The following is a 17,267-nucleotide window of genomic DNA, read 5'->3' on the forward strand; positions in this document are numbered from 1 at the left end:
TGGGCGCCCCCATGGGATTCATGTGGGGTGGAAAAATCACCCCCCACACTACCAGGAAGGAGGAGGGGTGTGGCTGGACCAAAGCGTCCTGTCAATTGCTTCCCTTATCCATGAAGATTAAAGGGATGCCCCATACTGATTTTCTAGTCCACGTGACTGAGTTCAGATGTTGTAGTTATTACATATGCATTGATCAGAGGTAGAGGTAGAAGTTTATCAGTTCCAAAACTGATGTATTTTCAGTTTACTTAATTCAATCTGTAGCACTATTCAGTGCACTCACTGGCTGGAGGAAAATAAACCCTTTATTGTCTTCTGCAGATATATGGACATAAAAGGATGAGGAGAAAATCTATCTACCAAAGAATTTAAGTCAATCAAATTTTATAGTCTTTTCTTAAGCCTGCTGGAGTTTAACCCTGAATGAAGCCAGTAAACACACTGCTTTTATATTAAAATAAATGAAAAACCATGTGTGTGCATGTGAATCTGTCTGTTGATATTCAGTTTAGTACTTTACAACAGTCCTTATTTAAGGATTTAAGTGAACAATTTAAGAGGAGGGATAGAAAGAAGCAAATGCTTTTAAAGCTATGGCTTAAGTTGTTCTGTAGTGTAGAGGGATGCTTAGATCTTTTAAAGCAAGATTTTTATAGTACCTCCTGTGAAAAAAAAACCTCTTGATGAGAAATTGTCGCTGATTGGTTTATCATCAGATATGATTAGTGACCTTGGGAATTCAGAGGCTTTTACTGTAATAAAAACATTAAAAAGATTGATTATGCTAGCACAGTGACTTGAGCTCATTATGCTGGCTTATCTCAGTTTTTTTGGTATTCTTTCCCCAAGACGTTTGCTATCATCCATTTGTTTTTTTTCTATTCCATGCCTTTTAAGAGCTTTTATCTTTGCCAGATTAAATTCATATGGTTATGAAAGGTAACCTTATTCAGAAAGAAAATGTGTGCCTCTGGTTTGGTGGAATCTCTAGCACATATGTTATTGGAATGGCCACTTTATGAGGTTCTTCGACTGCGTTGTATTACTCCTCTTTCAATTGATTGGCCTCGATTATCTATGTCTTTTTAGGAAGTAAAAGGGACCCTAAAATTATATTAGCATTTGCAAAATTTGTTTCAGTTCTTATATTTCTTAAGCAATGGTATAAACAATCAACTGCTCAAATTGTACGTATCAAGTATCTTTTAAGGGATAAGGAAAGAAAGAAGCAAGGAGAGCAAGAGAGAGAGATCACGTGCTATTTACAATCCACTGCTGTAATCTGGTGATTTGTTTGGTTTGGTGGATTATAAAGGCCATTTGAACTCAGATATGACGGACACAAAATGGTTTGGCATGTCAGAAATGAGGCCCTAAATTTTAATGCCAACAGGCAAATAAGAGAACAGTGAAAGTGATACATATTAATTCAGTGGGGTGGATCTTACCTCTCGCATCTGGTTTTACTGAGCAAAGTTTTCCTCTAGCCTTTGGAAGAAGAGCCACATACATTGGAGAAAGGCTGTTTAGGCTGGATGAAGGTTCCTTGAAGGATGGTTGGATCCACCCATGTATGAGCAAGGTCTCTCTCATTCTGACAGGCTGGGCATGTAAAAGCTTATGTATTGCAGGAATCTCTGGAGAGCCAGCGTGGTGTAGTGGTTAAGAGCAGGTGGACTCTAATCTGAAGAACCAGGTTTGATTCCCCACTCCTCCACGTGAGTGGTGGAGTCTTAGCTGGTGAACTAGATTTGCTTCTGCATTTCTACATTCTTGCTGGGTAACCTTAGGCTAGTCTCAGTTCTTTAGAACTCTCAGCCCCACCTACCTCACAAGGTGTCTGCTGCGTAGAGAGGACTGGAAAGGATTTTTTAAGCCCCTTTGAGTCCATACAGGAGAGAAAGGAGGGACACGTATAAAGTCAAACTCTTCTTCTGATTAATGGCAACTTAACAGAATTGTTTGCTGTTTAAAAAGGAACCAGGCAAGAATGCCCTCTATCTCCTTCATTATTTATAATGGTTTTGGAAGTATTAAACAGAGATATTGGAAAAGATGAGAGGATAGAAGGGATAAAATTAAAGGAGAAAATTATAAACTAAGAGTGTACACAGACAACCTGGCACTGTTCTTAGATAAACCAATAGATAAGATTAATATCCTGAAAGAGAAAGTAAATAGATTTGGAAATTAGCTGGTCTCAAGGTAAATAAAAATGATACTTAAAATATGACATTAAGTGAAGAATTACAGCTGCAACAGAAATCAGGATTTAACTTAACTAATATAGTAAAATACTAGCGGGCCTGGCCACGCTTTGCTGTGGCTGAGTCGGGTGAAGCGGAAAAGGAAGAAAAGGGGAAGCGAACGGTTTGAACATGTGTCAATGCACAATGATTGCAAGGGAGGGGAGATGCAAGGGGCCCCTCGCTCCCCTCCCTCTCTCCCGTTCCCTTGCATGGCAACACTGCAGGTCCCTCCCTAACGTTCCCCTTCCTCTGCTAGGGTGGGTGGGCCATGTCCAGATGGGCTGTCCTGTCCCTTTCACTCCCTTCCCTTGCAGGTGAATTATCTAGCGTAAAACACGCTGGGAGGCATGAGCTACGTTGTGTTCAAATTTCAGAGCGTTTGGTCCAGCAAAACTCCCTGGACCCACTCCCTCACCTTCCCCTTTCCTCCGCTTACGGGTGGGTGGGCCATACAGATAGCCCCGCTTCCCATCCCTTTCACCCTATTAAGGCAGTGGTTTTCAAGGAAGGCATGGTTGGTTCCCTTGTATCAGAGGGTGTGGCTTTGAGGGCCAGCAGATGGCGCTGTTGCGGAACAGAACTGTGGTTCCAACTGTCACAGGTGTAGCATGTACACAATAACTGGCACAGTTGTGACATGTACACAACAGGAGGTGTGGAAACAGTATGAAAACCTGGCTGCACGTGAATGCGACGTTGTGTGAAAATTTCAAAGCAATCGGTCCAGTAGTTTGGGAGATTACCTGTCAGCAGAAAAACGAACTGATAGATTTTTATATATATAGATTTAGGACATAATGCCTAAAATATTAATACCTAAAATATTATACTTATTTCAACACATTCCCATAATTCTGACAGTTAAGCCTTTTCATTGATGGAGGAAAAGTTTGGTGAAATTCATCTGGTGTGAAAGAAGATCCAGAATAAAATACTTATCACTAATAGATGCTAAAGAGAGAGGAGGGATGACAATTCCAGATCACAAAACTTATTATGAGGAATGTGCTATAGTTTGGCTAAAAGAGCAGATTGTGCTTTGAAATGATAAACTTCTAAAAATAGAAGGCCATAATAACAATAAAAGCTGGCATGACTACTTAGGGCCCCCCCAAATAGAAAAAAACTTTAAAAATTTCAAAAACCATGTTATCATTAATGTATTAATAAGAGTTTGGTTGAAATTTAAAGATAAATTTCATAACAGTACCCCAATGTAGTTGACAAGAATGGAAGCCTTACAAATAAAAGAAAATAGTGATGAAAGAAATTGGCAAAGGTATAGAGATAATATCATAAAGAGGAAGGGTAAGGAAGTGAAATTGAAACCCAGAGACCAGATTACAGTCTGGGGAAAGTATGTCATTGGTTTACCTATTTTCAATTAACAAAATGCTTCAAGGAAGATAACAAAAAGAGGGTTTCAGAGAAGATAAAGCTATTTTTGAAGAATGATTGTGTAAAGATGACATGAATTTAATAGGAAAAATGTATAAGTAATTGTTAACATTTAAAACTGGAGAAGTAGTAGTTATGTCATTGCTGGATGTGGCGGAGACATGGCTGCGCCCGGACACTGGACAGTGGCGTGGGGGGGGGATGGAGCATGGGGCAAAATGGCGCCCGGCCCAGCCCCCCATGCAGAGGCCTCCCGGGGGGGGGGGGGGGGCTTGTAAGGTCTCCTGGGAAGTATCTTTCCCACCAGTCTGCTTTTTCAGCCGGCTACTCTTTGCAGCTGGCTGAACTAAGGTAAGTGGGTGTGTATCTGGGGGAGGACTACTCTTCCCAAAGGACCTTGTGAGCCCCAACTCCTGCAGAGGCCTCAATGGGGTGGGTGGAAAGAGGAACTTTGTGGTTTCCGCTCCTGCCACACCAGCAGGCTGCTCTGGGATAGGGCAAGGGTGGAAGGGGGAGGGGTGTGGGGGCGATTTCCCATCCCCATATGTCCCTAATGGCATCCACCCGGGGTGCGGTGCCCCTCTGTTCCAATTGCAGCTACGTGACTGTTGCTGGATAAAGTGACTGACTGAGTGGTGATGGAGTAACTGCAGGTAAACTTAGATGACACATCCTTGCTGTTCTTCCACTTAAGGCAGTGTTAAGATTGGCCACATCCTTTTTGGTAGCAGCTTGCAGGTTGTGGAATGGACTCCCTTAGGAGGCAAGGGTGGTGCTGCAAGGCTATTTTATTTGTGAGAGCTTTAAATGGAGTTTAAGCTGCAGGCATTTTCTTGGGGAGGGTTATGGAACTGGAATTGTACAAGTTTGAATGGTGCTCATTTCCATGGTTTCAGTCTCAGAATTACTGGTGATCATCATGCTTTTATGATGATTACATTGTGCCTAACTTCTTCTTTCTGCCTGAAGTCATTTAGCTCTATGCTTCTTTGTTAAACAACGTCTACCTATTATAGATTTTTGTTTGTCTGTGTTAGCACTTAAAGTGTTTAAGATGGATTTTGCGGGCCTCGTGATTGCTCATATTTGAACATAAGAAGGGATTTTCCTCCAGATCAAATGGATCAGTGACTTGAGGAAGTGAGCTTGGAGGGATGGTTGCCTTTTTCTGATATGTGTAACCTGAGTCATGGATTGCAATTTTTGCACCTGTTAGCTCTTCCAGCATCTTTTGCAGTGAACCTTCTCTCTGCTTGTGGTGTGCTGCATACAATATTAATGCCATCATTTGTGTGCATTGTTGGTGTTAGAAATAAATTCTGATAAATGCTGAGGGCTGGGGAAAATAATCATTCTCTTCCCTGATGTCTCAACAGTTTAGCCTAAGATTCACTTCAAGCTCAGGTGTAGAGAAAAGAATGGGATAGGTCTTCAGCATGCTTCACAAAGCTGCGGATTTATTATTTACAGAATATTATTTACCTGCAAGCTTGCATACACTTGCCTTTGATGAGATGGCAAAGCTGCATTCCATGGCTTATTGATCAGGAGAAATTTACTAAAGGAGATTTCTGCGCCACCTTGGGTGAACCTTCTTCTCCTGAAGTTACACAATTAGATCTGCAGAGTTTTTATGCCTAATAAAGGTTTTTGGATTTGGATTTAGATCTGCAGAGCATAGCAAGCTTGGCAATTGTTGGACAAAGTCTCCCAATTAATTCATCCATTTCCCCCAAAACTAGATAGATTTTGTATCCATCATTGGACACAGATTGGGTTAAAGGCTTTTGGTTCCTCTCAACTTTACCTCAGGTGAAACAAGTCTCTATCTAGAGGTGGGTGCAGGACCACAGAAAATGTTGGTTACCCAATGTTGGTTACCCAAGCTCCAAGAGTTTATAAGTTCTAGTGACAAAAAGTGAATGGCAAATTATCATCTATTATGAGAATTCCTAACTGACTCCCTGTTGTGGTCAGTGTGAGTGTGAAAATAAAAGTTTGGTAAAACAAGTACCGACTCTTATTAATATGTTCAATTAAAATAAAACAACAGGCATTTTATAGGTCCTTGAGTAGGTTTCTGTTCTCAAATACAGAAAAAAGTAAAATATTAAAGACCATTGGTAACTTAGAGACTAACATTTCTCAGGGTATATGCTTCCATGAGTCAAAGCTCACATCATCAGATCTAAAAAGAATGAACATCTATCAGTCCTTATAGGTTGAATCCCCACTAAGAAATTAAATCCAGATACAACTAGGCTTCAACAGAAACGGCATCTTTTCATCACAGTTTCACCCTGTCCACTGCAGCATGTGTGTGATGAGGACATCCATGCCTATCACACTTTCAAACACTGCAGCACTCCCCACGATTGTGTGATCTGCTCAGTGGCTCTTTCTTCCTCATCCTGATTGGCTGCTGCGCTGTGTTGGGGTGGGATTTTTAAAAAACCTTTTTTTGCACAGCTACACCACATCACCACATGCACACGTAGATAAGACAGTAGCTGTTTTTCGTGCTAAGTTACGTTTATGTGCGGCTTCGGAACACTTTACCCACACAGCTACACTAGCACAAAAGTCTACTTTTAGTTAACAGTTGGTGCAGAAATCATGTTCCACGCAGCCACACTTCCACGTAGCCTCTGCCGGCGTGAAACAAAACACTGTGCTCTGATTGGCTGGAAAGCTCCATGTCACTGCTAAAGGCGGGAAATTAAATCTAGATTGAAACCCCGATCCTCCTCATGGATATGGATTTGGTGCATGTTTGTTTTAAAGGTGCACTTTCATGCAGGTTCTTAAAAAACACGTGGTAAGGGGGAGCGGGAGTGCCAGAACCAGGATGAATCCATGTTCGGCGATCAGGCAGTGGGGAGTTCTTCCTGAAACCTGGATATTTTGAGTGAGTATCACGCGATTAATTGACCGTGGGGATTCGAGCATATCCAGATCAGAAGGTAGAAGGGGTATTACCAAGAAAGGCCAGTTGGAGTCAAGATGCAGAGGTACAATGCAAAGTGTAATCAGCTTGATTAGATCAAGAGAATACAGAAGATTAGCATTTGCAAATCAGTTATGAGTATCAAAAGGACTTGGTGCAAATTATATAGGTAAATGTAAGGTTGCAAATCCCAACATAATTTAGCACTCAGGGAAATCCTGACTAACTAGCTTGCTTAAAGCACATGTAATTAATCCAGATGGAGAAGGGAACAACATACAAGGTAGAACTGAAAAAAAAGGTATTCACGTGGACTCTGATCAGTTGACTTGATTACTGTGAAAGTTGCAGTTTCAGCAGGTCAATACCAATTTAAGATGGTAGAATTTGTACTGACAATCTAGATATATCTTAGTATGTTTTACTTCCAGAATACATAGCTTATCTAAAATGATACTTAATAAAACAAACAACTTATTTTTCTCTTAACCACAGTGTAAAATATTAATAATTTAGCCCTCAATTGCTAAGTGGAACAATATAAAATTTAAGCTTTGCCACTAACTAGCTCCCAGCTAGAGAACTTGGATGCACCATTCCACAATACCAGAACAGGATTTAGTGGGCACAGCAACACATTTCTTTCAAAGGAGCCTGGAGGAGCTCAGGTGTGATGTCATTCTTTCAGCATGCATGGCAGCTATTGTTGTGGAATGAGGAATGAGTTAAGGGGAAGAAATAAATAAATAATCATATGAATCAGCTGTGCAAATGTTGCAGGGCAGGGGATTGTGTTCCCTCCCACATCTTAGAACATGTGTGATTCTACACACTGTTGTGAGCTTCACAAATAACGAGAAAGGCCAGTATGCCAAATATACAAGCCCAGTATGCCAAATATACAAATCCCTTTGATGCAGAATACTAAAAAAGGTAACAGTGTAGGTCCTGTGCTGGCAAGACTACAATTATTTCTGTGTGAGAGAGAAAAACAATAACATGAAAACTACCTGAAAGCATGCTTTTTGCTGCATACTTCTGAATTTACCTGAGTACATGCTCTTGGACATTGATGAATCATTCTCTTTCACTCCTTCTCTTTGTTCCCTCAAATGAAGTTTGAAATAGTGCCCTTTTTTGGTTTTGATGTGCACACACACACACCTTACACACACCGTGTATGCCCTCTCCTCAGCATTTATTTACAGCATTTCAGCTGTAGTTCATTCACAGGTTAAAAGCAGTTTGTAACGTATTTTAAAATTCATTACAAGACTAAAACAATAAGAGGTTTTAGAGAACATTAAAAGCTGAGGAAAACAAAACCAGGCTGGTCCCCAAGGGAGATTTGTGTGTGTACAAGTGCCTGCATGTGCAAGCTGAGGTCCTGAAATTACTTCTCCTTTTCTGTTTGCAGTAAGTGAAAGCAACAATATTTTCACATTGGCAGGTAAACAAGACACAGCACAAGGTGTTTCTTCTGATACAATTTCAAAACAAAATTAAATGAAACCCTATTCATAATCAATTGTATACTCCATTGCATCATATGCACATTTTGTTTTGTTAAAATTACATGAGAGCACTACATCATTGTACTGCTGCTTATTCAACCGGAACTATAGTAAGTGCATTTTCCTTTCCTCTCACATATCCTTGAATCTGACCCATTGTCTAACGCTGGCACCTAAAAGGCATCAGTGTAAGTCCGAGTTGAATGTATTTGATTGCGTACCTTTTCTCATATCTACTACACTTTTTTGCCACTGAGTCTTATGTCACTGTCACCTTCACCTGTTTAAAGGTGTTTTCTTAAAATGAAAAATAATATTTGACATTTTGAGATGAAACTTACTACTCAAATGCTTCTTATAGCAATCAGTGTCTGTTAATGGCTATCAGACTATCTAGATTACTGCATTATATCCATTATAGGGTTGACTTTGAAGGTTGGAAATTTCAAAAAATGAAGCAGTGAGATTGTTGAAGTTAAGAAAACATTCCTCACCAGCTTTTGAAGTGCTACACTGACAGCCAATTTGTTTCAGAGCTCAATGATTGTTTTAAACAGAGTTCAATGTTTGTTTTAAACCTTGAACAGCCTGGAATCAGGGTATTTGAAGAACCACCTGCTTCCATAAACAAAACTTTACTAATATTTACAAAAGCAGATCGAACATAAAGAGCTGTATTTGAAGATGGCTCACTTTAAATTCTTTTGTGTCCAGCCTCCTTTTTAAAGGTGGTAATTTCCTTCATTTGGGCATTTATCCAAAGGAGCTTCTTTTAAACTTAAAGTTCACAACAATTTTTTACCCAGACATGTGTGCAACTGCATATATACACAGATATCAAATTGTGGGGAGCTAGGAGACATTGATAGCCCTTTGAAAACAGGCTGTACAAAATGGTGTTCTTTCCCCAGCTCATTGAAATGAATGGGTCTTGATTTATCAGTCTCTTGTTTTCTTGGCAAAGATTTTTGGGAATTAATATTGCAATGAATAACATTTTTAAAAAGCAAAGCCAGATTGAATGATCATCTGAGGAAAGAGATCAGTCTCATTGCGGAAAAAAAGAGAAACATGTCTTACCATGGCATGGCTCTGAAGATGCCAGCTATGGAGATGGGTGAAATATTATGAGCAAAAACTACCAGACCACAGCCACACAGCCCAGAAAATCCACAACAGGCAGTTACTTCAAGCTGTGAAAGCCTTTGGCAATACTCTATGTTATTACTTGTTGGTGTAGTGGTTAAGAGCAGGTGCACTCTAATCTGAAAAACCGGGTTTGATTCCCTGCTCTGCCACTTGAGCTGTGGAGGCTTATTTGGGGAACCAGATTAGCTTGTGCACTCCAACACACACCAGCTGGGTGACCTTTGGAACTCTCTCAGCCCCACCTACCTCACAGGGTGTTTGTTATGGGGGGGGGGGGAAGGGAAAGGAGATTGTAAGCCCCTTAGAGTCTCCCTGCAGGTTAGAAAGGGGGGATACAAATCCAAACTCTTCTTCTACTCTTCTTCTTTTGCTCTGTAGTCAGGATATGGTTCCTGCGGGGCAGAGGTTCTTGTACTGATGCCATTAGAATTGCATCAGCGGAAATAATGGGTATTGTGCAGTATGCAAGAGTAGGGAGACTGTGTAGTCAAAAAGCAAGATGAAAGTTGCCTGTTTTGTTTCTTTAAAGCCCTTTAAAGGTACTACTGATATTGCTTATATCAATATTGTTGAGGCAGCTTTTCGTTGCTTTTGCATTTTTAGGAAAAAAAACAGTCATGGATCCCTGAGAGGAGTGGAGAGGGAGACCATTTGTCTCCCCTCAGGAATCCACAGATGGCTTTCCCCTAAAAATGCAATAACAATGAGTAGCAGGCTCAACAGTATCGATGTATTAATATATTGATATAAGTAACCTCCATATTGCCTTTAAAGGGTAATATCTTGGCCTTTGAGTGGGGGCAGGCAGCTGCGAGCGAAATTGTGGCTGCATAGAAGAGTGGGGTTCCTCCTTGTGTTTAAACAGGGAAACACAAGGAGTTCCACTGCGAAGAGACTGCAGAAGTGCCACAGAAAGTGCTCCATGCATAATGCATAAAACTGGCTTACTTCAAATACAGTGTTTGTGAGCCAGTAGCATAGCGCTACGGAGGTGTGTGTGTGCGGGATGCACCAGACACGTGCCTGTGCGGGGGCGTGGCAGGGGCATTCCGGGGTGTGGCGAGGGCATGGCAGGGAGCAGGGCGCACCCATGCCCCGGGTGCAGTTCCCCCTCGCTCCGGCCCTGCTGTGAGCATACTCAAATTGCAAAATAAATGTTAGAACATAATGCTTCCAAAACAGATCCTGCATCAGCCCCATTGAAAAACTCTCATTCATTCTAAGGGCATATTCTGAAGAATTTGCTGGTGGATTGTGCCCTGAATCTACGGAGAAAATTATAGTTCGCTGGCATTCATTTCTCAAGCAGTAAAAACAACAGCCAAGGATTGATCAAGTATATTTCTCAGAATTATTCATTTGGCCACGTTTATGCGGCTCATGCAGTGTGACACACTTTCACATTATTTATTATCATTATTTGGGGAATATTCATTATCGCTTCACTGTAAATAGCACTTTATGTTTCGGAGCATTTTGATGTGCTAGAAAACGTACTCGAAAATGGTATTCATAAGTATATCAATGTTGGTTCAATATTCAGCCTGTTTTTGGCATCAGTGTCAGTGCTGCTGTTGCTTAAGTTCAGGCGGGTCTTTCATATCAGAGGGCAATCAGCATTCCACAGCTGTTTTTGATTTCCACACTAATCCCAACCCAGAAAATAAACTAATGATTGCACCCCAAAATACTGCCCACTCCAGTTTTGCCACTTCTTTGCCAGGTGTGCAATACCATGAACAACAATGACCACAGATGTATTGTTTCAGAGCGGGAATTCCTGTGATCTGCATCTAAGAAAAGGATTTCCTGAGAGTATTGATCAGTGTGTTTGTGCGCTTAACATTATTTTAACTCTCAGGCTGAGATTGCAATGCAGACTTTTCCAATTAATTCCAATTTTTTTCCTATTACATATTTTTGTAACTGCGTAATAACTTTTCTTTGGTTGATCAGTTAGCTTAATCTCCAGTAATGAAAGACTAGCCAGCCAGACATAATACAAAGAGCATAGAAAACAAACACAAAAGGCAATTCACCTGATTTTCCAAACAGCAAGGTATTAAAGATTTTGAATTTTTCGTGATTGAAAAACAGGTGATTGGTGGTATTGGACAGTAGCAAAGATAAGAAGATGGGATGCAAGAGACTCGTTATGCCAATCTTGCTTTGCCACAGACCTGTTAGGTGTGCTCCCATCTGTAATATGAGTATAATAAAACTGGCTTACTTCAAAAAGCTGTTGTTTAAGACAAGTTCACATCTGTGGACACTGAAACAGCTGTATAAATATTAATGCTACTAGTGGGCTTCATCCAGAGGTTGTCTTCCACTAGCAGTTGTCATCAATTGCTCATTCCAGTGCAGACCTTTTCTTCATCATCCATACAGCTTCTGGGGTTATCTTGTTCTTAACCTTTGTGGTCCAGTGACACATATCAATGTGAGTGTGGCACATTTTCCAATCCAAGCCCAAATCTTCCTCATAAGAACCAGGGGCTAAGGTTTTGGAGGACACATCCTAGCTCTCCTGCTAGCTAATGGCTACAGCAGAGGTATATGGGGAGGGAATGATGCCTGGGGGGAACTCCTTCTTTGAGTGTCTCCCCTGCATGGGGGTGGAGCTTCAGGCAGGGCCACTCCTGCACGTAGGGGTGTGGCTCAGGAGCGGCTTTTGAAAGCTGGACATGGTTCAGGGGCATGGCTTAGGGGTTGCAGAGCCATGCCCCCAGCCTCTGTGCAGGCCGGCTTTTGAAAGCCGGCCTGCAGGGAGGTGGAAGGCTTGGGTGTGGGACTGCACACCCACGCTCAAAGGCAGGGCTTGGTGCCCCTGAGAATGGGGGGCGTGTGCCCCATGCCCTACCTTCCTGCAGGCCATCTGGGGATGGCAGGAGATAGCCTGCAGGGACGTGGGGTGGGTGGGGCTCAGTGATGTGCAGTTGGGGCACATGCCTTTTGTCATGTTTCGTCATGTGACCGAAAGGTGTGTGCCCAGGGTCATGAGTGGACCCATGCCCCTAGGGCAGCAGGCCACTAGACTACAGGAAAGAGTATGGGGAGTATGGGCAGAAGACCTAGTGTGCTATTAATCCCATTCCCCTCTGAAGTGTGAGACTTGTTGAGGCCCCCTGTGGTGGCCCTATAGGTTCTGTACAACCCTGATGATCTGGCAGACTCTGAATAGGATCAAACATCAAATCCCCTAAATTAGATCAATCTAAGAAAGCATAATTTTTCTTCAAGAAATATTAATGTGATAGATTCTTTTTGTAACTAAAACACATGGAGAAATCACTGAAAAGGCCTGAAAAATGAGCTAATAGCTACAGAGAAGGGAGAGCATGGCTTCTTCTGGAGACTGCCATTCCACTTAGTGCTATACTCTACTCCTCCTGGTTGCAGTAAGATTTAGTAACTGTTTAATGACCAAATACAAAAATAGAGAGAAATATAGCTGGTTTTAACACTGGAGTGCAAGGAGGAATATGTACCCAACAGGAGCCATGTTGTCAACACTGTCTCCCAGGAGCAACATTTTAGGAGCCTAATGGGCTGCAGTGGAAGAAGCAGAAAATTCTACCAGCAGAATGAAAGTGCCTTGGTAGAAAATTACCTTTGGAATCAGTGTGCTATATTTTTCTCAACTGAACAGAGATACAATTAGTTTCTAAAAGTCCAGGTTTCAACTTTAAACATGTTTGTTAGTACACATACGCTGATCCAGTTCCCTTAGGCTTTCTCCACCTCTTGATCTTGCTATCCTTTACATATTGATCGTAACATGTGAAGATGATCATCACATCCATATTCAGCAATTATAAGCAGTGTTCACGTTCATTGGATGCTGACCTTCTAAGTTAATTCTTGGAAGGCGTGCAGTTGAGTCTTTTCTGAACCGGTAGATTTTATGTGACTCAGACAGTCAATGAGAACTTACTGCAGTGTAACCGTCATGGCATAAGTGGTAATCTAAGGTGTTCGCCAGAGTTTTTGGAAGGCACCGATTCTAATTTCAGTCAGCGGAGAGATAAAATGGGCAATCAAGAAGAAATGTGACCATCAATGGAGAACCCATTAAATATTGTTGAAGAACCAGTATTGAGACTTGCGACTAAAAAATACTAAACCTCCAGAATGACTAAAGAGATGTGTTAAGGTATTTTAGGTTTTTTGCTCCTGAAAATAAACGCCAGAATTTTTCAGGTTTAATGGATCCAAAAAAATTTAGGGAAAAAAGCCAAATAATCCCCCTGCTGATACGGGGATTCAGCTTTTCGGGGGTTCTTTTGAAAATATGGGGTCTATTAAAGCCAAACCCAAAAATACTGAAAAAAATTGGGGTGCACACCCCTAATTAATACTCTGTAATTTTTGTATATTCAATTTATTTTTATTTTGTACATTACTTTTCTTGTACAATAGTTAACCATGAAGATATAGTGATAGAATTTTTGTTTAAATATGTTCCCTTCATGCTATGATCCCAATCAGAATCCGTTATCCAGAAGAAGAAGCTGGCATATGGCTGCCAATCCTTGTGGAGGATGTGACAAATGTTATGTGTAATTTGGCCTTCAGTTGATGTGCATATTAAAGTTGTTTTGAGCCAATTCTCTTTCTGTTACTCTCTCTGTGAACCCAGAAATATTACATTCTTTAGTGCAGGATGGGAGATTCCTTGTGTTACGGGTTGGTGGCTAACAAAAAAATTATTTCCGTGGAGACTAAGCTGTAACTCTTGAGTGGGAGACATGGAAAGTTTTCGAGCAAGTATGCCATTGCGCCATATTACAGAAGAGCAGGTGGGGAGAAAGAGATTCTTTATAACTGTGGTGTTCTGAACACTCTGGAGTTTTTAAAAGTCAGTGCAAGAGGATTTTTGTGACTTATGCTCTGAGGCATGGTAGTGAGATGCACTTTGCTTAGTTGAACAGATGCTCTTTTTAAGCAACTCCACTGGGGTAGTAAATCCTGGTGTGCGTTCATGTCAATTCCTTCAACAGATTACCTCCAGTAAAGATTCTGAGAGGAGACAAGGGTTGCTTTTTCTTCTTGATAGCTGGCCTTGGCTGTTCATTGTTATCATCCAGAGCTCCTTTTGCACAGTGTGTATAATCAGGCATGGGGATGGTGTACAGTTGTTGCATGCTTTGCATCTTGATTTGTGATTTGCATTTCTTTACTGAGACCGATGTGGCTGTAGAGGCAGAGCGTAACTATATGGTGACAGTTAGTCAGGGCTCTTGATGCCATTGGTAGTGGGGCTGTCCCTTGAACAAGCATAGGATTGTGAACCAAGTCCTTTTTCTTCCCTTTGATGTTACCAATATCAACTTGTGGGGGTGCTTTTCAGCTGGCATATGGATCATGCTGATTTATTTTGTCTATCTATAGATCTAATTCTGAAGTTTTCTTCCTGCCTGCAGATACTTAAATCCACAAATAGGGGACACACTCACCTCTAACAGATTTTTCTAGAGGTGGGGGTTAAATCCCCACAATTTTAAATCCCCACAAAAAACCTGGGCAGCTGTCAGACCTGGCTGTAGATGCTGCGAGTGGCTCGTGGGCTGCACCATGGTGGCAGAGGATGCCTCAGGCCATTCTAAAGATGGCCATAGCCACTGAAAGCTGGGCCTGACTCTGTAAGCTGCTCTTGGGATGGCTAGATCTGGCCCTCTGTAGTGGTTATCCCAACCTCAGAGAACCTGGCCCAGCTGGGGGATTCCCTCTATGAGGGGGAGCTGGCATTACTCTTCTAATGAGGAGGACATAGCATTCCCCCATGAGTTTTGCAGCCACCCTTATATTTTCCATTCTTCAGGAGTGGAATCTGATTCCAGTTCTAACAAGGCAAAGGACTTTCTTTGCTGCAGCTGTAAAGGAAGTGAGCATGCTCAATAGAATTTACAAGGTAAACTATGGCAGATTATTACATTGTTAATGCTGCACCAACACAAACAACTCTACACATGCATTCTTATTCTATTCAACTTAATAGTTATCTCCTTCTAGTTAATAGAGCTAAAAAATACAAATAAAACATTACCCCAAACCTTGCTTTAAAATAGGAGTCATATAGTTGTTTCTTAGATGGTACAGTGCCTTAAACTCAAGATGTCCTGGCTAATGGTTGATTCACACTCAGGGTACTAACAGGCTTGGTACATGTTCTCAGAACCCTCACTCACCCCTCACAGTTAGAAAACCCTCAATTAAAACATAAAAAACTTCACTGAGGAAACACAAAGCAAAACCCCATGCCCCAGGTTAACTGATACCCAGACATTTTCCCCACACTTGAAGATATTCCTCACTGGTTATATCTATGGCCCTTCAGATTGGTCCCTGATTAAACCCCTCCACCAGTTCTCTCAGTCTGTGTATGTTATTGCTTTCACTCATACTCACCCAGCTCACAGGGTGATATTAGTAGAACCAGTTACATGCTTTGACTGAACTATTCCTCTCAGAGGTGTTTTGCTTTAACCACAGTTAAGACACTATAGCTCTTAACACCAGGAGCGCTAAAATCCAAAAGCCTCTCAAATTGTTCTGTCAGGAAGTTAACCTTCTCCCCTCTGTATCATCTAGCCATGAAGTCAATCAGAATGCAGGATGCCACCACCAGTGAGGTGACTTCTCCTGTCCTAGATCTTTATGCCTCACTCTGAATGCAAACAATACTTTGTTTCAGATCAACCTGCACTTTAAAATTAACTTTTCTTCTGCAGTCCGTCACATTTCTGAGATAATATGTTACTGCAATAAGACTGCTTCATGCATGAAGTGCTGTAAATATTTCTGATACTGGTTGGGTGAGCGAGGGGGATAAAAAAGGTAACTTCAGTTACAAAATGAAGTTAGTAATATTTAACAACAGAGATTGTAAAAAAAAGTTTGAGTCCAGTTATATTTTTAAGAGCTACAAAATTTTATTCTTGATATGAGCTTTCTTATGCATGCTTTTAGAGATTGTAATTATCAGTTTAAAAGTTACCTCCTCATGAAAAAAGGGGGTAAGGTATAAATGGAGGAAAATTTGAGATTTTCTATCATGATTTTTTTCTACTCCTTAAAATGTAGTTTTAATTGTAAAGAAAACTACAGCTGTACTGTCACTGAAGGCTGAAGTCTGTTCATTTTATGGATGCTTGAACATTCGTCCATTCTACTTACATCTTGTTACTGGGCTCAAACAGGGAGCTGATTTTTCAGTGATCAATTCAATTGTTTATCGATTCATTTGTGGCTTGTTCAACAAGTTGTGTCACTGTATTCCTTCGTCAGCGTTCAATACAGCGCAATTAGCTTTTTGTGTATATACATATTCACACTGTCCAGTTCTTTTACCAGTTGCACAGAATGAATTGGGAAGCAAAAGTAGCCCTGGAGGGTGGGTGGGGATGAAGCTTCTGAGTGGTCCTTTTGCAAGCTTCATGTCAAGTTTAAGGGTGGAGTCTTGTAGGTCAAAGGGCACGGAACTAACAAATGCCTAGTGGCAGCAGGAAAGAGTGGGACAGGGGCATGAATCTTATATGTTCTTGTATAATTATTAACTACTTTAATAGCCCTGCTAGGGTTGAAAGGCAGGATACAGATTGTTAAAATTCATATAATAGTAAAGGCAGACATTTGCAATAATGTCATTTTTTTCTGTTTATTGCATACCATGTTTCCTTCTTATAGGATTTAAGGTGGTATACTGTCACATAAAACATAATTTACAAATTATCTTAACATTTTTGTAGTCCACTTCTAGCCTGAGGAGTGTTTCATGAGGATTATTTTAGGCTGCCCAATGTTTTATGATGTTTTTATGCTGTGCTTCTTTTCACATGCCCTACCTTGCCCCAGGACACATCTCTGATCTTCTGTCACCCTCTGGGAGGCTGTTGACAATGATGGGGATGTTACTGAGACAGCCTGATGCCAGGCTTCTGCTTTTCTTACAGGTTGATATGGAGGCACATTTGAAAAGAGCTGTGGGGTACAGCAAAATGATCATTC

The sequence above is a fragment of the Sphaerodactylus townsendi genome, linkage group LG01 (assembly GCF_021028975.2).
Source record: "Sphaerodactylus townsendi isolate TG3544 linkage group LG01, MPM_Stown_v2.3, whole genome shotgun sequence".
Classification (NCBI taxonomy): domain Eukaryota; kingdom Metazoa; phylum Chordata; class Lepidosauria; order Squamata; family Sphaerodactylidae; genus Sphaerodactylus; species Sphaerodactylus townsendi.